Raw genomic sequence first — 26370 nt, 5'->3', positions numbered from 1 at the left:
TTGGGACAGACTTTTTAGCAGGGCCTGTTGTGATAGGACAAGGCATAATGGTTTTAAAATAAAAGATGGAAGATTCAGACTAGATCTAAGGAAGACATTTTTTACAGTAAGGGTGGTGAGGCACTGAACAGGTTGCCTAGGGGGATGGTAAATGCCCCATCCCTAGATACATTCAAGACCGCGCTGAACGGGGCTTGGAACAGCCTAGTCTAGTGAAAGGTGTCTCTTTCCGTGGCAAGGGGTGGGAACTAAATAATCTTTAAAGTCCCTTCCAACCCAAACCAGTCTGTGATTCTAGGAAGGGGATCTATAAGGATGCTGGGGAAGGACTCTTCATTAGGAACTGTAGTGATAGGACAAGGGGTAACGGGTTCAAACTTAAACAGAGGAGGTTTAGATTGGATATAAGGAGGAAATTCTTTCCTGTAAGGGTGGTGAGGCACTGGAATGGGTTGCCCAAGGAGGTTGTGAGTGCTCCATCCCTGGCAGTGTTCAAGGCCAGGTTGGATGAAGCCTTGGGTGAGATGGTTTAGTGTGAGGTGTCCCTGCCCATGGCAGGGGGGTTGGAACTAGATGATCTTGAGGTCCTTTCCAACCCTAACTATTCTATGATTCTATGATCTGAAAAAGAGTGGGAGGGAACTCAAGTTCAGACTCCATACAGTTCAAACTGCTTGTGTGCTAATACTGTTGCTTATTGGTTCTTAAATTGAGCTGCTCCAACAGTGTTGCTTGCAAATAGTTATATGAGTCCACAGATCTGGCGTGTAATTCTGCCTAAGTTAATATGTAAGAAAGAAGAGAAGATGAGGTGGAGCTAGAAGAATGGAAGCTGCAGATACTCACAGACTTCTTGGTACCAAATTTCCATTTATGCATGCAACACCCATGTAAATTGGTTTGTGTTGGGCACATAAATGCATTTACAGGTCCTGAGCTGAGCTTCAGTGAGGAAGAGTTACAGGAGACTTAATGGTGTTGCCTAAACTTCCCTAGGAACATCCGGGCTTAACTGGAGTTAAAAGTAATCCCTAAGCACTGACTGGACACAGTCTGCAGGACTGTGTCTTCTCAGTACAGGTGTAAATTTGTACCAGGAAAGGGAGGTGAGACTTGGAGAGGGTGTGGGGTGGAGGTTGGGGAAAGCTGAAGAGGGCTAAAACACCTGAGGTCAAAAGGCAACTTTCACCAGGGAAAGTGGCTTGCAAGTGCTCCATCTCTGAGATTGGGCTTGATGCCACAGTCTAAGCCTAAGTAATTTGTGATGGAATGACAAAAGCTCCTTTGGCTTTCATGTTACTCAGCACCTTCTGAATTTTTAAGGATTCGGTCCTAGCTGCTTTATATGTGGATGGTTTTACATTTAATGAGGTGCTGCTAATTTTCAGTTTAGTCTATTTATTCTTAGTTATGAGGAGCAGAAGCAGCTGCTAATTCCCCCTGAGACTGTTCATGTAGAGTACCTGCACCCACCCACGTATCCTCATAAATTGTTTCCTGAACTAAAATGAGCTCTCAGCATTCATTTACTTGCTTTAGGCAGATTTAAGTGGGAATATAAATCTGCATCCGCTTTTTGATTCACAAATCCATTTTATTCCATAAAGAATTCATGCAGCCACATATGAAAACTGCATCTCTGTTTCTGCTAAGTTATAGTCTTTTTCCTTCTGTCAGATTGTTTCTCTCCCCTGCCCCCATTTGCCTGCTCCCATATAGCTAAATAATGGTAGTTTTAGTATTGCCAGAACAGAATATTCACTAGCAATTCTCAATTCTGACATCTTAAAGCCCTAGAGTCATATTTCAGGCCTGGATGGCACTTAAAGGCCCATAATCTTTTGCTGAATGGGTTTTGCAGTACGCAAGCTGAGGCAAATTATTCAGTTTAAGGACCTGAGCTGCTCCGGGAATTCAGAGCTGGAACATGGTGCACACCATTGTTTTTAATTATTTATTTATTTAGAAAATGTTTGAGCAGGGAAACCTGCAGGGATGGAACAGTCCACATACCGTTAGTTCCTGGCACCGCGGCCTTGGAAAATGCAGCCATTACACCATTGTTGGCATTCAGGTTCAGGCACAGAGTAGAAAACCCACCTGCAAGAAAAAAACCATTGAAGAAGACTGGGAGAGGGATGGAAGCAGATGATGATCTTTGAGGGGTTGGTCTTTTCCAGTCAAGGAACATGGGATTTCGTAACAATAAATGCAATCCACAGACCATGCTGATAATGATGCTTTGATTTGCTGGGTGCAAAAAACTTGTATTGAAGGAAAAATGGCAGTTTTCCCTGTATGGCTTGGGAAGACACTTTCATAGAATCATAGAATGGTTGGAAGCGGCCTTAAAGATCATCTAGCTCTGAACAGCTTGCCTTGGGCAGGGCTTTTGGAGCCTCTGAGGCCTCTGATGCAGTTAGAGAGTAGTACCAAGGTGAATTTAAACACCCTTTCTTGCACAAAAAAATCTCTGTGACAAGGCATTGGTATTTCATATTCGCTTGGAAAATTTTCCAGGATACTGCAAGGATATATAAGAATTAAGAATTGTATGCTATGGCTGATAAAAGATTCCCAAGGGTGCTTCAGTAACTAAGTTTAAGGATTCCCCATGTGAGCTGAGTCAGTGATTCAACAGAGTACGTGATTACATATGGTAGCCTTCCTGCCTTCTAGATAAGACGTAAAATAAGTCTGACTGTAGCAGGACAGAAGATTTCTTTAAGCCTCAAATGAAAAAAGGGGATATGTATTTTGTGTACTGAATACTATAAATACATTAAGATATAAATAGTCTTTATTTCCTCAGTTTTCAGAACTTAAGTCTGTTTCTACATATATTTTTCTTCTGATGAACCCAGTAACTATTTTTTCTTCCTCTTCTCACCCCCTAATGAAGTTTATGGATTTGCATCAGGATCCTGCCCTTATTACAACGTGGGTAAATATTTTGGGTTGTGCTTGCAGGCAGTGCAGGTCTGCTAGGAAATCAGCATCCAGATCTTCAGCCAAGTGTGTTGGTATCTTTGTTTCCTCTGCTGGAAGAGTTCTGCACTGTAACAAACTTCTTCACTGAAAGCAAAATATGGGGTATTTTAGAGGCAGGTTTGTAAGTGTGAAGTCTTCTGAGTCAAAATGCATGATCAAAATTGGATAATCTTACATTTAGCAAGGTTAATGTCACACTTTCCTAGTAAAGACATCCAAAGATCAGTGTTGTAGGCATAAATATAGCATGTATTGCAAAGTTAGAGTGGCAATCCATTTGATGTTTCTTGCTCAGCTTGCATTGTTTGATTTTATGACTTAGATGGGAGACAGCTGAAGATTTGCAGGCTAAAATCTGGCTGTTAAATGAGATATTTTTTTCTTTATTTTAAAAAGTTTTTCTGAGGAAATATTAATTTCTAATGTGAATATGAACGGGAGAAAGCAGGCGATAATGCAGTAACCAGTCAGATTTAAATGTAAGGAGCAAAATCCACAGTATGATTTGTGGTTGTGGAGTTATGGTTTTGCACCAGCCTGGAATCTGGTGCAAATTTCCAATCCCTTTGGCATGCAAGCTTTGTAGCTCAGTAATGCTGTTCAATCACATTACATGCATCTATTTCTTATGCTCAGTTGTTTGGGTTTTTTGTTTTTTTTGGTTTTTTTTTTTTCAATTGCAGGATTTACCTAAAATTATAGGAGAAAGCATCCTTTCTAACCTTATTACTCCTCTTTGTAGTGTCACATCCACTCAGTGGTGGTGTTCCTGCTGGTGCTGCTGTCTGTATGTGCTGGATTTCACAAGCCTACCTGGGGACGGAGTGGTTGGCACATGCTGCTGTTGCTTTCTGGCAATGCCAGTGTAGTTTAACTTCAGCAACTGAAGGGCCAGAGGTGCCAACAGTTTAAAGGCATAGCTCTCATTGAACATGAAGTATTTAAACTCGTATGGCTTTCTATCCCCCGGTAAGAAAGTGTTGGCAGCTTTCACCTTGGAACTCTGATCATCTACTCGTTTTTTTCCTCCTCAGAGTTTGTGCAGGCTAAGCTAGCAATGCCTGAGGTGCTGCCGTCATGGAGCTGCGCAGAGTCACTTCTTGCCAGATAATAGGGCTTCTGAAAAGTGGAACTTCATCACTGCATTTTTTGTGTCATCAATCTCTTTGAACAGCTTTTTGGCAGCCTGGAGCAGTTCAGATGGGATAACTGCAATTAAGGTGCTGCTGGCAGAAAACTACTTTAAGTTGACTTTGCTTATTTGTTTCAAAAGTCCATGGTCTTTGCAGTTCTTTTGGCAGTAATTCAATTCAAATTCAGTACTTAATAAAGGAACTAATGGTACCAGTCAGCATCAACTGAGCATGTAGCTTCTACATGAGTTTGAGCATGCAGCTCTGCTAAGGTCTCAGCCAAGACTCACAGCTCTCAAAACTGCTGGGCTCATGTGCTATCTCAGTCTGTTGGGGAGGTTTGGTAAAGCTTCCTCCATAAAGCACTGGTTGTTAAGAAGATAGATACCCCTGATCATGGGAGTTATGATCATGCTCACCCTGTTGCAGGAAAGCACTGAGCACCACTGTTCCCACCAAGGTTTTTCTCCTCCCACCCGCACCCATTTACTGCCCAGTGCAGCCTAGGTGCATGGTACCAGCCAGCAGGCAAGCAAGGAACAAGGCAGGCACAAGCCAAAATGTTAGAATAATTGGGCCATCCATTAGTTTAAGCAGTCAAATTACTGAGGACTTGAAAGAGTGCTTGAGGTCTTGGCCCTCCATTTAATGGGTCTCTGTACAAAGGCAGCAGTCTGACTGTGACTGGTATGTTCATCAAGTTGTAAGGCTGGAGAAATTAGCCAGGACCCTGGCTATCTGGGCCCATGATCTTTATCGTGTTGGCTGTCTTAAAGCCTATCTTTTTGCCAGGCACTTCACTGTACTCAGACATAATTCACTGTTGATTTATACATATATTCGAGCCTCTAACTAATCTCCTTTGTACTCTGCAACAGTCAGTGCTGGGGATACCAATGTCAATATACAAATGTGACTTGGGGATTGTGTTGTCTACATAAAAGAATTGTATGTGTATTATTGAACATATTATTCTTGGCATTTTGGCATGGATCACTGCCTCCTGAAATATTTTGTAGGCTTTATATACTTTTACACTGCTAAGCTGTATTATATTTCCCGTATTTGCATTGGCCTAAATTGATTGAATTTAGCTAAAACCTTGGATTTTGTTCAGCTTGCTGGTGGAAATTTATTTTACTGTATAGCCAGATACATAGAAAGTCTTGAAAACAGAGGGTGTGGAGAATCAGTTGCTTGTTTGCTTGAAGTATCCCAGGAATAACACAGTATTATAGGGCTTAGAAACAGCTTAGTCCCAAAGCCATGAAAGTACTGAAAATGAGAATTACAAGTGTTGTAAGGAAGACTTTCCACTTAATATGGTCTTGAAGTTTCTGAGAGCCTCTGAAATGCTTGTCATTGGCATGACAAGTCCCAAACCGGGGTGAATTCAATGGTTCATGGCTGTGAAGGCATATTAGTGTGTTCTGGTGGGATTCTGGCATCTGCAGCTGCAAATCCCAACAAGCACTGAGAGATGTGTGGACTTGTTGGCTGCTGTGGATGTTTCAGAAGTGTGATGGATGGACTTGCTATGTGTTTCAGAGAAACATTCCAACTTCACTGGAATTAACTGGGAGACACCGGGATTTTGACTTCTCAAGTCAAAGCCTGGCACTCAGAATGTTTGAGATTCTGGTTTGTAGTGCCAGCTTCGATAAAGGAAGAGCTATACAAAGAAAAAAAAAAAAACATAAAGAGAGAAAAGTATGAAAGATGAGGCATATTAGAGTAATCCCATTAGAAAAAAATACAAACAAAGAAAATTTAAAGTGGTGAAAGATGTAGATACCTGGAAACTTAGTAATGTCAGAGATCTTCAGTGACTACTAAACAAAGTGTGACTCATGCCAATTCCTAAGGGGTTTTCTGGTTCAGATTGAGGCTAACTGTATGTAAGATGTCTTGCTTTCTGTACCTTTAGCAATATTAGAAAAAAAAAAATAAAGTTGTTTGATTTGTTGAGGGTTTTTTTTAAGGTTTTTTTCCTGAAGAGGTAAAGTGCTTTCTTTCATACTTTGAGAACCCGTGTCTTCCACATTCAGATCTATTTGAGGACAGTTGCTTCATCCAATTATGCTCAACTCATTAGATGCACTAAATTTCATTTTTTCAAACCTCTTGTTTTCCAAGCTTTTGTCTCCAGGAGGGAATTCTCTTCTGTGTGGCTGAGGTGTGTGTTTATTGTAGCTCTGTTTTCACTGGCAGTGAAGTTCTGAGGAGTCATTTCCTTCAGGCTTGATGCATCCCAGTTGCTTATGTGAACTGTTTCCCAAGGTACAAGGTAGATTGATTAGTTGGAGAAAGATCTGACCACAGTACAAAAAGTAATTTCCTTATCTGGGAAAGATGTCATTATTGTTCATTCCTAAAATATGTCAGGAGTACCGAGAGCACCTCTAGTAACATTTGGAGATGGTCATGGCTATTCTCGGAGGTCCAGTGTATCCAAATAGAAACTGAGACTGCAAAGGTCTGTGAAACACTGATGTGGTGATTTTGGGATTATGAATGTAACAGACCATAGTTAAAGCCTGTGCAGCCAGTTCCTAATGGATTTTTTTTTGTTCAGATTGAGTCTAACAGTATGAAATATGTCTTACTTTCTTCACCTTTAGCAAAATAAAAATACTACTAAAAATACTTTCATGCCTAACCCCTGGGCTTGTGCAGGATCTCCCCTTCTGCTGGAAAAAATGGAAATTTACAGTTTAGACCCTTGTGTGTTCCTGTTTCCTATGTTCAGATCAACCTTCTATGATGCCTGTTATGTATTTCTATGTGTAGTAATTAAATGACTGATTAATGCTGATTTATATTATTTTTATGTTCAGTTTAATTCCACAGAAATGTTTCATATCAGAGTTCAGCTGAGTTAGTCCTCATGTTGAAGTTGTCTCCTCCATTGTTAGGAGCAAGTAGATAATATTTTGGGGAAAGAAGGAGAAAAAGGAATATGCAGATTAGCATGAGCATGAGAACAAAGCTCAGGTGGACTATGATGTCTTTGCAAGCCAGTGAAATGTAAAGAGCTATTGAATCTGAGCCTCTGTCTGTTTGCACATGAATCTTTTTCCCCACTGTGATATGGAGATCATGCACTTTTAGTTCAGTATTCTCTTTGGTAGTAGAATAATGAATTATATAAAAGGTAGTTTCCCTTTATTAGGTGTAAAAAGAAAAAAAAAATTGGATGCAGGCTGCCTTCTGCAGTGTAGACTTCATCTGCTATGGAAAAGGAGGGTCTTTGGGTTTGGTTTGGATTTTCTTTCTTTCAAATAGGCGGCTCACAGGTTTTCAATATAGAGTGTAAGTTTTATCCCAAAGATGCTAAATCTTATCGGAGAGATACTTTAGTGTGGGTGGAAGTTTCATTTGTGAAGTTTGCATATCTGAAAGACTAGGTGATGAGTTATCACCAAAATATGTCTATTCAGCCTTGGCAATGCTCACCCAGATGCTCCTGACAGGGGAAAAACTGCTTCACTGATGTGGGCAAGACAACCTGCCCTTTTTCTCATCTAAGACAAGGAAAAAATGTAGAGTTCTATTAAAATGAAGACAGTACATACATTACTTGCTCTCATTTTCTTGCTCTATTGTCATCTTTTAATATAGATTGATGTGAAAGATAAAATTGTGTTATTAAAATCATGGCTTTAGGTTGGCCTTCAGCTGGTGATGGATTTATTAATCAGTACATCTTGTGTGTCTGCTTACATAGTAGGTTACCAGGACTAGTAACAAGAATGGTACGGAAGGTATTTGCCATCGCAGTTTCAAAGGCAACCACACAAAGGACTTGTCCACCAAAATTAGCTTCAGGCATTTAATGACAACTACCCTAACATACAAATATAACCTTTTAGACCCATTTCCAGCAAGGCACTGGTGTGTTCTCCCAAATGAATGGCTGGGAGTTCTAGTGAGATAGCAACAGGAAAGACTATTGAACATAAGAAAATGGAATAGTTAGGACATTTTTTTTATTTTTTTTTTTTTTACATATTTATTATTCCAGCTTCTGGAATTTAGTCTTCCCATTTTGTGTCGTTATAAGAATCAAATCACTGAAAACATTTTGGCCTAAGTTCCTCACTTAGGAACGTAAGTACAATGACCATAAATTTACAGGTCCAGCTGGAATGTGAACAATTCTTTATATACAGAAGGTGGTAATCTGCAATTTCTCAGTTCAGAGCAAATAAGTTTCATTTTTATAGTTGGTCTCATTAATCTAATTCCATATGTAACAGCCAGAGTATTGTCTAGAATATTCTCCATTGTTAGTGACATTTTATTAAACTCATAATAGAGTTGAAAATGGTAATTTGAAGTAGCTTATTTGTGGGGATTTGACTTAAAATGCATGTCTGTCTGTCTCTGTACATGTGTGTGAGAAGGAGAGAATGAGCCATCAAAAAAGGGAAAGCAAATTACTTTAGGAGCTACATTTGCTTCAATTATTAGTAATTTAAATACAGGACCTCTTTAGGGGCTTTAGAAATGAGGCCACTGAATCTGTTTTGATCTGGATTCTTTACAGCCAACAAAAGGGTTAACTGCCTGGAAGAAGGTGGGCATTTTGAAACACATTTTGCCTATGAGATAAAGATCACATGAAAATTTACATGTTAATAGAACATTTAAGGGGGAAAAAAATTGCTCTTTGTCAATTGATTGTATAAATATTTTATCTGGTGTAATATTAGAGGAAGGCAAGCGTGAAGACATTCAGTTTGAATAGTTTTTGAGAGGAAAATTAGGACATTATTGTTGAAGAAATAATATAAAATGGGGAGCTACAAGCACTTGATCTAAACTGTAAAAACCTTTCATGCACTCTGAAAGAAAGAGCAGATTAAATCCATAATGAAATGGGTAACTTTAGGCCTGCATAAATTTCCAAGCAGTCTCAGTTTCCCAGGAATCTCTCTCTGCTAGATTAATGGCTAGCAGCCTGCCACATAATGAAGTAGTTTGCCTTGGCAATGTGCTCATGAATTTATTATGGTGTCCACAAGTGTGCTATATGGCCTAGACATCTTTATAAATCCTGGATTTAGAGCTGCAGCGATGAGCCATTTCGGTCCTAATGGTGAGGTTGATTTATCACTGTGGTCCTCCACTCCACCCTCCAACCCCCTCCCTGACAGTTATAAAAGGAAAATACAGGTCATATCATTGATGGAAATGAAATGTGAAGGTAATTAGATAATGCCAAATGGATATGAGAAAAGGTGCACTGCTGAAATTTTAAATATGTTGGTAATTTTTTCCTTGGAGCAATTATATCAGGTTGATTTATTTTTACAGTTTATAATCACTTAACTACCTGTGGCTGATTTTAACCAGAGCTTGTGCCTTCGGAGACAAGAAGTAGAGCTTTTCAGTCCAGGATTGTTTATTGTAAATTCATTTATCTCAAAATACCTAATTTATTATGCAATTTACACAAGTCACAGCTCATTGCTGATGGGGAATAATGATTACCCATTTGGCTCTTTGTAAACTGTTCTCTGTAGCTTTATAAAATAATCAACAGCCAAAGCTGCAAGGATTTAAAGAATTCTCTATATTGAAACTAAAACCTGTGTGTTTTTTTTTCTCTAGAAGACACTGGAGAACAGTAGAATACAAAGCAAATTGTCTAGAGGTGTTTCAAATCAATGCATGAGTAGTCCAGAAATTACTATGTTGGATATTCATAACTCTTATTTGAATTATAGGGGGACCAGGGCTTTTCATGGGAATTTGGATGTTACCAAAAGAAGCGGAGAAGTTTTTGGGCAACCAAGGTAGCGGAGCTTTGAAAGCAAAAGCATTACCATGTAATAGTGTTTTACAGACCAAAAGAAATAGATCCATCCTGGGATTTTCAAAGGGATGTCAAGGAGTTAGAGGAGAGCACTGTGGTTCTGCAGCAGCCCTGCTGTTGGGAGCATGTAGACTTCTTCAGCAAATCTTGCGCTGCTTTCAACCGAAGCTTCCAACAGGTTTTCCAGTTCTCAGTCCTGAGGAGATGGCTGCTGTGAAATGGCAGTTAGTGGTTTGTGCGATCTGTAACCTGGAGGACAGTGGGTGGCAGAGCTGGGTGTCATGGGGCTTTGAGTTGGTTTTGGAAGAGTGACAATGTACTATTTTTTTATTTTTTTAAACCAAGAAGGTAAAGTGCAGTACTAATGACCTAGAGACAGGTAGTTCTAGAAGTGGTATTTTGCTTTAAAAAAGCACAAATCACTACATTCATTTTGGACTTGATACAAAACTCCCTCCCATCCTCTGTGTGACTTTCGCTGCTGGCTGGTTGTACGCCAGGCATGTGAAAACTCTCCCTCGATGGTCCACACTTCCTTGGTGTTTTTTGACTCACTTTGATTTGGTGGTAACACTTAAAATGCCTGGTGATGAGTTACCAGCTGAAGGGATGTTTTGGAATCCATGGCCTGTTAAGCACTTGAATCACAAAGGTGGGGAAAAAGAACCAGGTTGGTTGAGTGGGATTGAGTCCAAAGTCATCTTCTAATGCTTGAAAAGAATTTTGAAACCTGCCTTTGCAGAGAGACCTTCCTGCAGCTTACAGAGCTCCCTGTGTCTGGTCAATCTGTCGGCAACTTTTTGGGACATAAATTTTGTTGGTCTTTAAACATGCAGCGTAGTTGTCATTTTCTGTCTGAAGCAATTGGATTGAATCAAAGTTCTTTCTCAGCTGGAATAGTTTTCACTTGCAGTTTATGCTCCTTTGTGAGTAACAAACTCTACTAAAACTGGAAAAGGATTACACTATGCCAACAGCTTGGAGTTGTACTATATAACTCTCCATTTCTTTGAAGAGACTCAACTTGCCTATGGTGTTTTGAACTTGGGAAAGCGAGAACTGTCAGATCTCCATTCTGTGTTAGGTAAATCCCTCTCTCATCATGCCTGATTTGTGTCTGGTCACCCTGGGACGCCAAATCTAGATTAAAACTTAACTCAGTGAGCCCAGGCATGCACAGCTGCTGAAATGTAGTGCTGTGTTCTGAGCATGGTCCTTCCTTATAGGGCTAGTGATGAGTAGAAGTGAAAAGAACCTGCCTTGCTGCTTTTAAAAGTACTTCTGCATTCAAAAAGCAATATAGAAAGTGGCAGATTCAATCATCTACTGAGGCTTAAGCTTCTTCAATGGACTTTTTTTGTTTTTCTTCTGGTATTCCCATTCAGTACTGAATTTGTCCAAGAGAGGAGAAAGGAAGGTGAGGACCATCTCTGTTCCTCCTCCTATATGTGGAGATGTGGATTTATGGGTGCCTACATGCACACACCACCACTAGAAGTAATGGTATTTCGTGACTTTGGAGAAGCTCTTTTGAAGGAAGTGTTTGGTGCATTTGGTATAGAAGTGTCATCTTGGCATGAACTAGTGTAATATTACTTTACTGATACTAGCGAAAGAAAATAAAAGTGCTATCTCTCCACCTGGTTTACCTTGAAAATTTAGACCTGTGTCCTGGGTTCAGCTGTAACAGTTATTTTTCTCCTTCCTAGTAGCTGGTGCAGTGCTGTGTTTTGGCTTTAATCTGAGAATAACACTGATAACACACCGATGTTTCAGTTATTGCTCAGTATTGCTTACTCTGATCAAGGACTTTTCAGTCTCTCCGCCTCTGCAAGTGAGGAGGGGCATGAGAAGCCGAGAGGATGCAGAGACAGGACACCTGACCCAAACTAGCCAAAGGGGTATTCCATACCACAGCACATCATGCCCAGTGCAGAAGCTGGGAGGAGTCAACTGGAAGGTCCAGATTACTGCTTGTGTCAGGCTGGGTATCAGTTGGCGGGTGGTGAGCAATTAGATTCGGCATCACTTGGTTTTATTGCTGTTTTTTTTTTTCCTTTCTGCTGTCAGTTTTATATTCTCTCCCTTTGTTATTTCCCTCATCATTATTATTATTGTTGGTAGTAGTATTAGTTTTGTATTACAACTTAGTTGCTAGACTGTTCTTATCTCAATCTATGGGGTTTACATTCATTTGTTTCTCCTCCCCATCCCGCCCAGAGGGGAGGGGGAGAGTTAGCGAGCTGCTACATGGTGCTGAAACTACAACAGCCTAGAACCTTAACATTCCTCAATGCGGAATTATTCTCCACACAAGGGAGGACTACGGAATGGTTACACTTGGGGCAATCTCTTCCTAGTCTCTCTCTGATTACTGAAGTGACTGCCAGATGTAAGCTTGGAGCAACACAACAGTTAGGCCAGAGATTTTTGCATGCTGCCTTCTCTTCTATGATGATAATATAATGCCTACTTATACTGAATTGCGCTGTAGTTTCCTGAAAATGCAGGAAAGCTAGTGGTTGGGGTTTGGATTATTTTTTGTTGCCTGGCAACTTTTCAGAAATGAAAACTCTAAACGCTTCTACAACTAAAGTTGTTATTTTCATCGCTGGGGGAGAGTGGAACTTCACTTTCAAATGTGATTTTACCGAGGGTGTCCTGGTATAAAAGATGAGAATACGAGAATGTAATTGTTGTAATGGTCTTCTGCAGTCATGGGGACTAGATTCCTGGTTTAAACTCTAGATGTTTAGAAGGAGTTCAAAACAGGACTTTTCAGAGTAGGATGAAAAACTTGAATATAGAGAAACTCTTATCAAAATACCTCCCCCCATTTAAAAAAGGGAAAGGACTAATTCTGCATGTTTTGTTGTGTAAATGAGTTACTCGAAAATTCTCAGCATCAAACAGTCAAGGCTGGAAGTAAAAATTCTGCATGTTCCTGGAGAAAATTTGATAGTGATGTGTATTTGATCAAATATTTGTTTTATAAGTTTCCAGACGTTAACACATCCCTTTGAGCTGGCTGTGGCTGGCAGCCTTCCATACGCTGGCATAGGTAATCCACCACAATTGCTTGCTTTTTGCCCATAAATAAATTCTCACCTTTCTGGAACAGCCAGTCCTGGCTCTTTACAGGTGCTGTTGGTGTTTGCATAAAACATGTTAGTATCTGTTGTGAACCAGGTAGTCACTGAGTGCCACGGCTGCTGGGTCTAATTCTGTAGCCTTTATTTGGTTTAGTTTGGTTTTTAATGCCCCCTGTAATTCCATGTATTCTGACTTTATGCAGCCCCATTAAGTCCATTTTAGCTGATGCTTCTCAAGTAATATGTTACATATTGGTTCTAAGGCAGCTAAATAACACTTGAAAACATCTGCCTGTTTCTTAATTTTTCAGGGACTACTATAATAAGAAGCCTAAAGTTTCATTTAGCTCAAGTTATGATTTAAAAGATAAGTACTGTTCAGTTGACTAATCAAATAGTCATAAAAGCTCTTTTCTGAACTGTAATTACATTTATTCAGTTCTGAGTTTGATATATTTTTTTATTTTAATTGTCAGCCGTGCTACACCATGATGCTAATAGAAATGTTATTGCAGCCAATATGGGCTAAAATGATGTCTGATGATTATTAACGAGAGCAATAAGAAGGTATCTTCATATAAAGTCAGCATTAAAGAAGTAATTCATTTTACCTGATATAATTGGATTGTAGCATTTAAATAGCCTGGGACTTCCTCTTAATTGTGATTAGTTATAGCTTCTTCCTTTTAGTACAATATTTAACTCTTCCTACCCTACTACTTGTGTTTCTTTTATGAAGTAATTAAACATGGATTGCTTGGTGTCTTTTAATAAATATATCCAAGGATTTAGTGGCTGTTAAATGGAATAGCTGCCTGGTAGAAATACTTACTTACACACAGTACCCACGGTAAGGGTGGGAGGTGTGAACTATCACTGTACTATAATGTTTTATTTGGCGCGTCATTATACAAATCCATCTATTGTTGCTTTGGTTGCAAGAATCACAGAGGGTGTCTTTGTTGGGAGCAATTTTAAAAATGAATTTTAAGAGAATTAAATGAGAGAAGAGTAGTTATCATCTGAATTTTACCAAGGGATAAGCAGGATCCACGAAGGCTTGTCTGGAACTGTGGTCTGAAGGAGGTGGTCTGAAATGTCAGTGTGCCAAACCCTGGGCCCCTGCATTTCCTCTGTGGTGCAGGACTTTGGGTGACTGCACAATATGTTATGGGAGGTGAATCTTGTTCTCTATTACCGCCCTGTTTTGCTGCCTCAGGAAAAATTAACTGTTCTGAGTAAAGTCAGTCCAGCTGCTCGCTGCCCAATATCTGCTGGATAAATCTGATTTGAAGATTTATCCTTTTTTTTTTTTTTTCTTTAAAAAAAGAAAGGAATTTATTTTGCCACTTCAGCCATGCTGAGCATGTTGGGGGACCATATTTGTAGTACTCCAGATCCACAGCTTTTAAGGATTTGAAACAAAACCTTGTTTCACCCTTCTATTAATTTAACTAGGTTTTGAAGAGCTCTAATGATTTGGAATTTAAAAGGATGGTCACTTGGGAGCTATGATATAAAAGTTAGCTGTATTTATGACACACTACTGTAGGAAATGAGCATCTGTCAGGAGAACAGTAAAGCTGATACATAGGAGAGCTCTCTGAGGACAAGTTAGGACCATTTTTCCCTTACTGAGAAATGCACATATTTCTTACTTAGGCCTACTAGTGCACCTGAAGAGACTCTTGGAGTCTGGTTGCTGCTGGTTGCTCCCAGCTAATATACATTGATTTACTCTGGAGCACAGGATGATAGACAAGAATCTGCTGATCAGTCTTCCATGTTCTCTGCTATGTCTGTACCTTGCTTAACTATTGAGATAGCTATGCATTTAGAGTGTAATTCTGTTCTCTTATGCTTTTGCAACCTCTACGGTTATTTTTCTGTGGTAACAAGATGTAATTTTAAAACATTTGGATGTATTTCAGTGCATTATTACTCTGTATTCTGTATATTTGACTTTTGAGGGAAATAAAATACTAATTGCTTGATGTCGTCAAAGGCTGGAGGTGTTGCACAGTTGAGGACTGCTTTCTCTGATGTTTAAATGTAGTCTTCTTCTCAGGCATCTTTTGCACCACGTTATTTTGCAGCCATGAAGTCTGGGGGCAGCTGTTTTGTGCCTATGGCATGGGCAGAGCAGTTGTTTTCTCTAGAATAAGTAATACCAATTCTATTCGAAGTGAGGCTTCTCCAGAGTCCATTTTTGATGGCTTTGACACATGTTAGTGACAGATGCATAAAATCTTTCCTGTTGTCTTTGTTTGTTGCATAAGTTGAGCTGGTGAGAGTTATAAGTGTGGAGTGTGAATCCAGCATGTGCAAGGGTGCCTTCCCCCTCTTCAGCTATGCCTGGTTTGCATTTTGATGAAAAATAATTAATGGATTTTGAGCGACCCAGTCTAGTAGAAGGTGTCCCTGTCTGTGGCAGGGGCTGGGACTCGATGAGCTTTAACGTCCCTTCTAAGCCAAACCGTTCTAGGATTCTATGATATGATTTCAGAAATGCCCGGGATAAATAATGAATGAAACTAGGCTACCAGTAATCTATTCTAAAGGCTGTAATGCGTTAAAAGGATCTGCAGAGTTAACTTAAACTTATTCTTTGAAGGCTGGCTCAAAAGAGCTATTAATACTGATGACACTTTAGCAACCTGTACAGAATTTTGCAGGGAGTATGAGCAGAGGAGGGGAGGGATTGAGCCGATGGGTATTCTGGTTTTCAGAAATTGCTCAGCAGTACTAGAGCACCAAACAAAGGCTGGACGAGCTGCTCTGCAAGAACAGCCTACTCCTGGTGTGCTGATATCCCTGCACATGAGCCTTCCAAGAGCAAAATGGATGGACAGATTGAAATGTACCAAATTCTGCAGTGGTTTGTTTGGGTTTTGTGTGGATAAATGTCCAGTAGAGATTGTTGAAACCACTGAATTTACTTAATTGTGCTGAGACCTAAAGGCAGGCTTCAACTTTGGTTTCCTGAGGACACTCAGACTGCTCCACTTGAATAATCTGAAAATATATCTGCACCAACCCAAGATATATTGTGATTTCTAATTTTGTCTAAGATTAGGCTGTTTTCATTTTCTCTACAAAGGCAGATCATGTAGGGAAGTCACACTGCATTTTCTCTTGATCAGTTTCTCTGAATGCAAATTGATAGAATATGTGAAAAGATCTAAAATATCAAGCCAATTTGGCATATTACCACCATTGCAAAATTTCAAGGGTTTGTGACAAAGACAAGTAAGAAAAAAAAATGGATAAAATTGGATTAAAAATCCTGCCTGTGTTGATTTTCAAATAGAGATACCATTCCTCAAAGTTAAAATCAGCAATTGATGAAAATTCACATTTATATAGTGCATAATGAGCCCATTTAAAAGTTCAGGTACCTTGTTACTACAGTGTTTCCAGAATTTGAAGTGAATTTGTCTTCCATTCTCACACTGCTGTTTGAGAGCAGGTAGACCTTTTAACAAGAAAATCATAAATATCCTGAGAAGGAAGGGATCCATGAGGATCAAAATACACAAAATGAGTTGTTTTAAGATGGAACACTGAATTTCTAATGAGTCCTCAGTTGCTGCTGATTTGGCTTCTGGTGAACTGTAAAGAGGTTCATCTTGGAGAGGTGGTGTTGTGTCCTTCACAGAGGCCATTCAAAATGATAGGAAAAATCCAGGTATGGAGCTTTTAGAGTGTTAGAGGGTAAAGTTAAGGGAAGCTTAAGTAAAACTATGTGGATGATTAAGAACAAAAGCCTAATGAGTATATAGGTGAAAGTCCTTGGAATAAGTTGTGTTTTTTTTAAAGTCTACATATTCTTGATGCCCCCTGTTTTTACATTCCATCTGGGGGACAATCTGACACTTAAGTCTTCATATGTTGATCCTCAGTGCACACTTGAAATTAGGAAGTCAGTAACTGCTCATCTCAGTATGTGTTATCTTTGCTGTGATCAACCTTGTATTTTCAAAAGTGTTTCCTGAATTGGGATGTGCTTTTTGGCGGCTCTGATGGGTTTCTGTACCCAGGAAGCCAAACAAACTTTTGCCATTGGTTTCGGGGTAGGGTTTACTGAACAGCCGCAGCTCCACTCTAAGCCAGTTAAGACTGCAAGCTTTCACCGTCTCTGAAATCAAAACTTGTGTAGTCTTAAATCAGATGCCTGCTAGAAAAAAAGAAGTTTTGTATTAGGTGTAAGTGTTCACTTCTGGGATACCTTTAGTATCGGTTCTGTGGCTGAGGGCAGGTAAAAATTAATTTTTTTGCTAAGGAAACCCATCTCTTTCAAAATAATGCTTCTGCTGTTTTAAAAAATGTTTTTTAAATAAAAAAAAAATGTTTTATTCCACTTCCTTTTCTTAAATCAGCCAGATAACAATTGCACTGCTACCTCTCAAGCTGTTATAAACACATACCACAGAGTTCTCTCTCTAAACCTTAATTTGAATACCAGAATCTTTCCTTTTTCTTGTGCCCCATTCACACACCCTGCATAACAAATGTTAACAGAGGTAGGACTTTGCCTCACAAAAGAAAACATTCTCATGAAAAATCATGTGTATAAAATACATATAATCTTCATCAGAATGTGACTGCATGTTTTCTCCCTTTCTGCCTTGTATTTTGTCAAACATACATTGTATATTAATGTAATACTTCAAAAAATAATAGATTGTTTCTGGTTCATTTAGCTGTGCCTGTGTTATCTCATTTTACGAAACATATGCATGTCTTTTAATCTGCTGTTAACGTTTTCTTCAACTTTGCCCCCCTGCCTGTCTCATGCTGGCAGTAGGCGAGGGAGGTTTGTTTATCCTGCTCCACTTCTGGGATGTTTTCATCTTTAATTGTAGGCCAGGGAGCAGGGACCTCTCTGGCACTTGTGTTTTCCCTGTCTATGTAAATGCGAGCGTGTTGGCTGCACTGGTGGGACCTTCTTTCCCTTCAGGGTTACTTATGCAGCAGATGCATTGCCAATCCTCTTATTGTACCGATATTGATCCCACCTCCCCATAATGAACTGTAACAACAACTCTATTATTCGCAGGTACCTGATTGGCTGAGGATAATATGAAATTAGCTGGCGTGCATCGGGCCTGTCAGTATCGATTTCCCTACCCAGATTACTTGTTACAAAAGAATAGAGCTGTCTGCACCGTAATTGAACAAGTTAACTCCTTGTCTCATAAAATGTAAGCCCATATTGATTGCCTACTGTAGTATGCAGAAGGAGGAAAGTTATAATGGTATTTAATCGCCATGGTGCTGAGAGGCTTTTTTTTTTTGCAAGCCAAGTGACAGCTGCTGAGAAAAACCTTGAGGCTTCCTTGCAAGCAGAGAAAACAGCAGGATTTCTCTGAGTGGTACACAATGAGGGGCCATGGTGAATACAGAGAGCCCCTAGCTGCTGTTGCCTGGCTCGAAGTGGTTCTGCCACTGCTAAATGCAATCATTTTTATTTTAATTGGTTTGTGAATGAATGGCAGGGCACGCTTGGGTGTGCTTTGGTTGCTGTCCTTAAGCCATGGCATGTCCTTGAAACTTGTGCTTTAGGTGCACCTTTATTGTAAGCATAAAGAAATACAGCCCAAAATTCAGAGTGGAAGATGTTTTGTGAGCATGGAGGGTCCAAGTTGCACCATCAGGCCAGCTGTGAGAGGAAGGGGATGGCATTTTCTGCTCTGGGGAACTGCTGGGCATCTCCTGAGCTCAGAATGAGGTTGAATGTTTGCAGGGTGTGCCGGCACGCTGATGCTTGAATGAATTTGTAAGAGCCGTCCATGTGCAGTGACATTTTCAAAAGAACAAATCCCTGTGAGTCCACCCAGTGTGTTTCACTACCAGCCCGTGTCATGGGATGCACCGCTTGTGAGGTTATGACAGAAGGGATGTGCTCTGCCCTGCGGGCTGGGGCTCTGGTGGTTTTGCACTATGGAAGACTCTAGCCATGGAGTTGCAGGGATGGGTAAAGGCCTTGGAGAAAACACCTTGTTGTCAGTGACTGACTGGTTCGTGGCCTGCAAGGTCTTGCTGTGCCATGGTTTCTTTGTGGCTGTCATCAACAGTTTATTTGTAGCTTCCTGTTCAAACTCTCCTCTCCTCATGCTGATAGCTTTCTACCCCTCTACTTTTTGTTGTTTTTTTCCATTCCCTTGAGTTCTGTTTTAAGGTTTTTGTTTTGTTTGTTTTTCCGGAGATATAACAAGGACTAAATACAATACCTAAACATGTTATGCTACTCCTCCCCTGGCATTATATATATATTCCTCCCTGCTTTAACCTGGTAAATTTGACAACTTCTCCTTGCCACTCCTCTCAGGGACCCCTAGGCACTGCTGGAATTGACTAGCTGTTACTTTTCCAATAAATTCAAGGGAAGCAGTAGTTTGTTTTTACCTGCTTTCTATTTTATCATGCTTTCCTATCAGCTAGATTGCTTAGATTTCTCAGAAGTGCCATGTAATTTCCTCTTCTCTCCCTTTCTAACCTTAATTTTTCATGATGCAGAATTTATTAGGCAGCATTTAATAAGGATACAAATGCTTGAACAAAGGCACCAGATTTGCTGGGATTTATTGCATTTCATTTTTTCTCAAGCAGTAAGGGGATAAGACCAGAGGATTCTGTTTTCCCACAGAGCTGTGCAAGGCTGAAGAAATCCTAATCAAATGTAGAAGAGATCATGTTAAGGAGAGAAATCAAAGAGGAAGTGATGTAATGCTGAGGGTGAGGGAGGTGTTGCTCCAAATCACAGAATCTGGGTGTGAAGCATGGAGTAGGATGCATTGGTATCAGCTTGCTTCCCACAGAGCCTTGAGGAAAAGAATACAGATAAAGAGATAGAGGTTAGAAACACAGTGCTAATTGAAAGAAAAAAACAAACACAGAATGTCACCAAAAATACCAAAGTGAAGGAAATGCAATTATTTTTTGTCTGGATTAGGGTTCAGCATGAGATGTGAATCCACAGTAATTCCTGCAGGTTTTATTCATTTCATCCAAAATTTGTATGTCGAAGTATTTTAAAAAAATTTACAGATGTATTCATGTTCTAAAGTATATTAAAGGGAAAGGGATTATACTAGTCCAGAATGCTTTTGCAGTCATCTTTGAATGCCATATTAGTTTCATTAACTTAAAATTAGGTAATGAAGCCTTATGAAGCCTTAACCTTAAAGCTAGACTTTGCAGACTGAATGTATAACTTGATCCAGCCACACAGGCCATCTACATGTGTACTATAGCAGTTGCCACTGGAGAGAGTGTCCATTTCCATGAACGTCTGTGAGAAAAAAGCAAACGAGTCCTCGTTTTCTGTGTCCACGTAACCATCCACACGGAATGCGGTTAGTATGGAAACTGCTGCCAGGTTTCCATGACTGCCTATAGTATGACTAGAACAGGCTGTATGGCATAGGTTATAGTAGAGACTAAAACAGAGAGTGAAGAAGAGGAAAGAAAGGGAAGTCATCTGTGTACTTTTTTTCCACTCTTCACAACTGAAAGCAAGCTGCTTTGCAAAGGCATAAGTTGTGTAGTCGCTCAGGATTTTATGAGAACTCTAAGCTGAAGTGTGGGAGGAGGTAAATGCAGGGAGTTGCTGGTCTTTGCTGTGTGCCAGCCTTGCGTGCTTTGAAGCAGAAGGCAGGTTTCTACTGCAGCTTTTAACTTGGGGTCTGGGTGAAAAATAAGATCGACAAGAAATTTCAAATAGGCTGCTGTTCCCCAGTGATCAAAACGAACATAGCTTTCATTCCTTCCCACTCCAAAAATGTAAGAGTATCAATCAAATGATACCAAAGGCTCCCCAACGACGCGATAGTCTCTTCCTGCTTCCCCACCCAGTCTGCTGTTGCAGGCAATGAGAAATGCTAATGATCACTTCAATAATTGTCTTAACACTTTATTTTAGACCTAGTATCTTTCTTAATAGAGAGTACTTTTGTTTTTCTATTTGTCTGTTTCAATTTCTTTAGAGAAAATTGCTGAGTTCAGGGGAATATCACTCTGCTCTGTTTCAAGTCAAGGTCCCACCTTCATGACCGTTGTAATGTGGCTGTGAAATTTGTTCTGTGGACACAGATGCATCTTTCAAGGGTCCTGGATGTTCACATGACAAAGTGTAGTGAGGCAATGCTTATTACACACACAGTTGTGCAGAAACTGTGTGAGGGTGCAAATGCGCAGGTTTTTTTCTGCTTGTTTGTTTAAGCCTTTTATTACTTGGACACTGTTCCATCTTCTCATTCTCTTCCATATGCCCCTTCTAGAGGGAAAATGAATCTATTGGAAAAATGCAACAAGCTCAGCAAGTCCATACTTGCAAAATGTTAGGTGTATTTGCCTTCTACCCAGATAATGTGCATCCTTGTATTTTGGTTAGCTGTTAAGTACATAATAGAAAGAGATCTAGGCAATGGCTGGGACTATTTGGTGCTACTACAGTACAAATAATAAATAACAATAAATAGGGGGCAGGGGGAGAAACTTGAGGCTGAGACATGACCTTGGTGCAACCTAATAAATAATGCATTGAAAATCTGCCAATCAAAAAGAAAAAAAACACCACCAACTAGTATTGCAAGTATTTATTTGAGTTGCAGGCTAAATGCACTGGATACTGGCTTTGCTCATGCTCCTTTAACACATGTGCAACTCCATTGCCTGAATTCCAATTGCAGCCTTTGCACCGGAGGAAGGAAGAGTGGGAGGAAGCTTTACAAACTGAGACTTTTTTTCATTGTTCTCTCTCACTGTGAAGTGCGAATGTATGCAAATGGCTATTGCTGTGTATGTAGAGAAGACTTGACATAAAATGGTAGTATGCAAAAAAAAAAGTAAAAAAAAAAAAATTTACATTTCTCTAAGGTGATGTATTCTTTTCATTCTGGTTTTCCTGAAGCTAGCTTCCAGTTTCCTGAAGCTAGCTATGACTATTTTTATATGCTGATATTTCTGTCTGTAAGAACTGGTAAACAAAAAGCTCTGGATATCTGCTCTGCCTACAGATCTACAAATCTTCTGATTTGGGAATTCCCCTGACCCTATGACGATCTTGCTGCTTTGGCTTGGTGCTACCAGAGGATGTTTGGGGTATAGTCAAACATATGGATGGGTCCTTAACCACAGGAGCTCTGTACTGCTCAGGTGGAGGCAACAAAGCTGGCTTTAAGCTGAAAGAGGGGGGATTTAGATTAGATGTTAGGAAGAAATCTTTTACTATGAGAGTGGTGCGGCCCTGACACAGGCTGCCCAGAGAAGCTGAGGCTGCCCCATCCCTGGCAGTGTTCAAGGCCAGGCTGGACAGGGCTTAGAGCAACCTGATCTAGTGGAAGGTGTCCCTGCATGTGGCAGGGGGCTGGAACTGGATGAACTTTAAGGTCCCCTCAAATCCAAACAGACCAGGATTCTGTAATTAATCTTTCTGATGCCATAAGGATGCTGGAGCTGGTGGGCACTGGAGCAACAGGCAGCAGAGCCAAAGCAAGGTTTCTTACTACCCAAATTTTGTCTGCCTTTCTTCCTTCTGCAGAACCTGCCCATGCAGGGTGGCAGTCCACGTTACTGTGTGCTTGTTTTGGCCCAGAGGTAAACTAGAATATTTTCAGACTGCTTTGAGGACAAATTGTTCCTGAAAAATGGATTGTATTACAGAGTACTTTTCTTCACTGAGAAGTTTGATTCTGTCCTTGTGGTCCAGGCTGCTACTGTCTCCAGTCGTGCCGCCTGACTTGATGTGTTTTGCAGACTTTGTTTCTACTGAAGTACTTTGAATTTGTAGTATTTGTTTCAGCCGGTTGTTTTGTGATGTTTTTTTCCCACACACACTCAGTAACGGTACTGACCATCTATTTACTCCAATCTTTGTTCTCTGTAAAACATATATATATATTTTGAAGTACAAGTATAAGCTCGATATTTATTTCTTTCTTTAATTCACTGTTGAAAGTGTGCTTGGGTTCTCCTTTTGTTTGTGTATGTGTCTGTTTTGACTTTTGGGGTTGACAAGAGAGAATAAGGGTACACAAAAGGCTAGTAGAGCTTAGAAGGACATAGAAATATTTAATACACAGGCTGAGGGTAATAACAAAGAAAGGATCTGTCAGGCAAACAGCTTGTGTTAAGAAGAATTACAATGCTGAGACCTCCTCGAGTTGGCAGTTCATTCTCATTCTCTTCTATATCAGTTGCCTCCAACTATAAGACCTCTTCAGTAGCTGTTTTCTGTTATCTGTGTGATGAGTGTCCAGGACAGTACAGAGCACAGCTGGAATCTTTGGGTGCTACAGCTGGACTAATAGTAGGGAATCATCCCTCTCTGCAGATAATTTTGATGGACTGCACTACTCAGTGACATGAGATAAAAATCCGCTGCAATTACGTTTGTGATAAAAATGATCTTTGAAATGAAGGCTGCTTTCCAAAACTGAACTGAGTTGGGAAATGTTACATTAAGATTTAAAATCCTATGTCTTTTTGAATCACTCCGCATTTCCACATTGTAACACAAAATCACTATCGATCTACAACAAAACCTGACTGTCTTGATTTTGATGTAGGGTAGAAAGTATGAAGTATTATGCAGAACATTTCTTCATATCCAGGATACCTTCACATTAGTTAGATCACCTACTCATCCTGCTTTTTTTCAATAGTGGGGTGTTGTTTTTTTTGATGGTGCTGTTTGTTTATTGTTTTTAATTCAAATCCAGCTTTGATTTCTTCACTTGGTGATGATGAAATAAATAGGTTATAGTTCAACAGAATGGAAAGGTTTTTGCCTTCCTGAAACATTTTACTGGATACAAGAAAAGAGAATGGAGATCCCTAAAGTTTGCCATAATGACTCCTGTGCAGAATTCTATGGGTTTTTTCCTGCTCTAGGTATGTCAAAGGGCGAGTGTTTTATTTACTATTACCGGTTAGATTAGTAATATTGACTGGGGGAGGAGATGTGGGTGGATGGAGAAAGTTAAATACAGAGAATTTTATGTTTCTACAGTAATTTCTACTTAAAGTGAAGCTGCCTTAAAAAACACCCAAAGAGGTCAGAGCTTATTCAAAGCAGGAATTGAAATCAGCAAGAAAATATCCATTTACATCCTGCCATCGGAACTGGAAAGTGAAGGTGGAACAGAATGTGGGCACAAATGAGTGTATAGTGTTGGTGTTTACTCTTTTCAATTTGCCTGGTCTGCTTAAAAAGCCTAGAAACATGATTTAAAAAACAGTGTTTGAATGGAGGTTATGTGTCTGTCCCTCATATGTCTCTCACATTCTGATGTTTGTACCTAACTGCACTTTGACATCCCCAAAGCAGCAGTACAGGATGTTTCAGTATTTTTAATTGCACTCTGAACATGGCCTGCTCTTGCAGACCCTGCTTATCTTGGCTTCTTGGTAATTTGTATGTGTATGTCTTACTCTCACCAGCAGGTTTTCTTATGCTCTCCCAGTTCTGATTGTATGCAAGGGGGTTTCCAGTCTCTGTAACAAGCCAAGGCAAGCTCCCTATTTACTCTGCCTATTGTGAATGTTCAGATCTATGTGCAATTGTATATCAAATAACCTTGCCCCTAAGCAGATGAGTATTTATTTCAGTCAGTTACCCCTTATAATTACTATATTGAACCTAGTTGTCTATAAAATGGATGGTTTGCTTATACAGTTTACCAAAATAGTTCATTAGGGGTTAAACAAAATGAAATCCCATTTGCAAAGAGTATAATAAATTGTTTCATCTGTGAATTTAGCTGTTCTCCCTAATGCAGACATGGATGTTACAGTGGTTCTCCCTTGATAGGGTTATGGGTTAATGAAATGCTTTTTTTGTTGCTTATTTTCCTCTCTTCTGTGCTGAGTGATAAGTAGCTAACCAACGAAGCTTGTAATTACAATCTTACAGAAACCGGGCCGATCTGTATATAAATCTCACCATCCAATTACAAGATGTAATAATTTTGCACTCAAGCTGGTAATGAGGTCTAATACTTGTGCATGTGATAATCCCCTCTGGATGCCGGCTTGATCAGATGTTGGCTTTGTAATTAGACGGGCAGAAAATCATTATTTCATGTTCAGGAAAAAATTAGGTTGGTGGGAAGTTAATTTTCTCTCCGCTCTCTGAAGCGTAGACAAGAATTTAATGATTTAATCATGATTGTTAGCTCTTTTGCAATCAATTTGTAATGATTGTGTAGCAACTCTCTTCAAGGGAAGCTGCATCAGGGAGGAGTATGCAAACAACTGTCTAGGAGGGCTGATTATAAATAGTATCATATGTCTCCAAAGCCCATTAAAATCTTCTTAATGGTGACATACTGATTCTCACACTGCATCTGGGCAGTCTGGAGAAGGGGACCTGGGCTAGGTTGGCATTGCCATGCGTATGGCTGGGAGCCTCTGGGTGTCTTGGCAGTCCCTGAGGGCAGGTGGACAGCAGAGCACGAGGGCTGTGCTGCTAGAGCTGTGACTGACAGAGACCTGCACCAGCCACTCTTGAGCATCATCTCTATACAGACCTTTTTTCCCCTCAAATATTACACAAGTTTCTATAAAGTGTGACTAAGGAGAATGTTTCAGTTGCTCAATCTAAAATTTATAACAGAGAGAGAAAGGGGATTTTAGCTCAAACTGTGAGAAACTTTGGTCCTTCAAAGTTCCCAGAAGATACACTGTTGGCTGCCACAACCAAATATGCCTCTCATATTTGAGCACAGCTGATCTAACAATTTTTCAGCTTAATAACAATAATTTGCTTTTTTTCCTTTTTTTTTCACTCAACAGTGCATACTGTTCCAGAAGTGCAGTGAGCAAAGTTTAGTGAATAGAAAATTTGTAAAAAATATTAAGCAAATGCAATAAGCAAAATATTTTAATCATTCCAGAGCTGTTCAGGAGTTTGGGTTGAATGCAGATCAGAGAAATTCGTCTGAAAGAGGAGGGGAAAAACCCAGCGGGGTGCCATGTCAAATGCTGAAAGAATTACTTGGAGGAGGGTCATGCAATAGATGAGCTTACTTTGCCTGGCTTGGTGGACTGAAAAGGATAACACCTTCAACCTTCAATTTTCGTAGGACTTCATATTCTTACAGCCACCTGTTACACTGGCAAGCACCAACAAACAGCCCTGAGATTCTTCATATCACTGCTGATGTGCAGCTGAGGAGCCTTACTGAGCAGCACTTTGTTCCAGCAACAAATGGGTGGAGGGAGGTGAATTACTGCTACAGTCAGAGTCCCATGGCTATTCTTGGTATTTTAGATGTAATTATACTATATTGTTATATTAGCTCTATTTCCATGCTGTGCTCTTGAAATT

The sequence above is a fragment of the Lathamus discolor genome, chromosome Z, assembly GCF_037157495.1.
Source record: "Lathamus discolor isolate bLatDis1 chromosome Z, bLatDis1.hap1, whole genome shotgun sequence".
In the NCBI taxonomy this organism is placed as follows: Eukaryota; Metazoa; Chordata; class Aves; order Psittaciformes; family Psittacidae; genus Lathamus; species Lathamus discolor.
Note: the sequence above shows the minus strand (reverse complement) of the source record.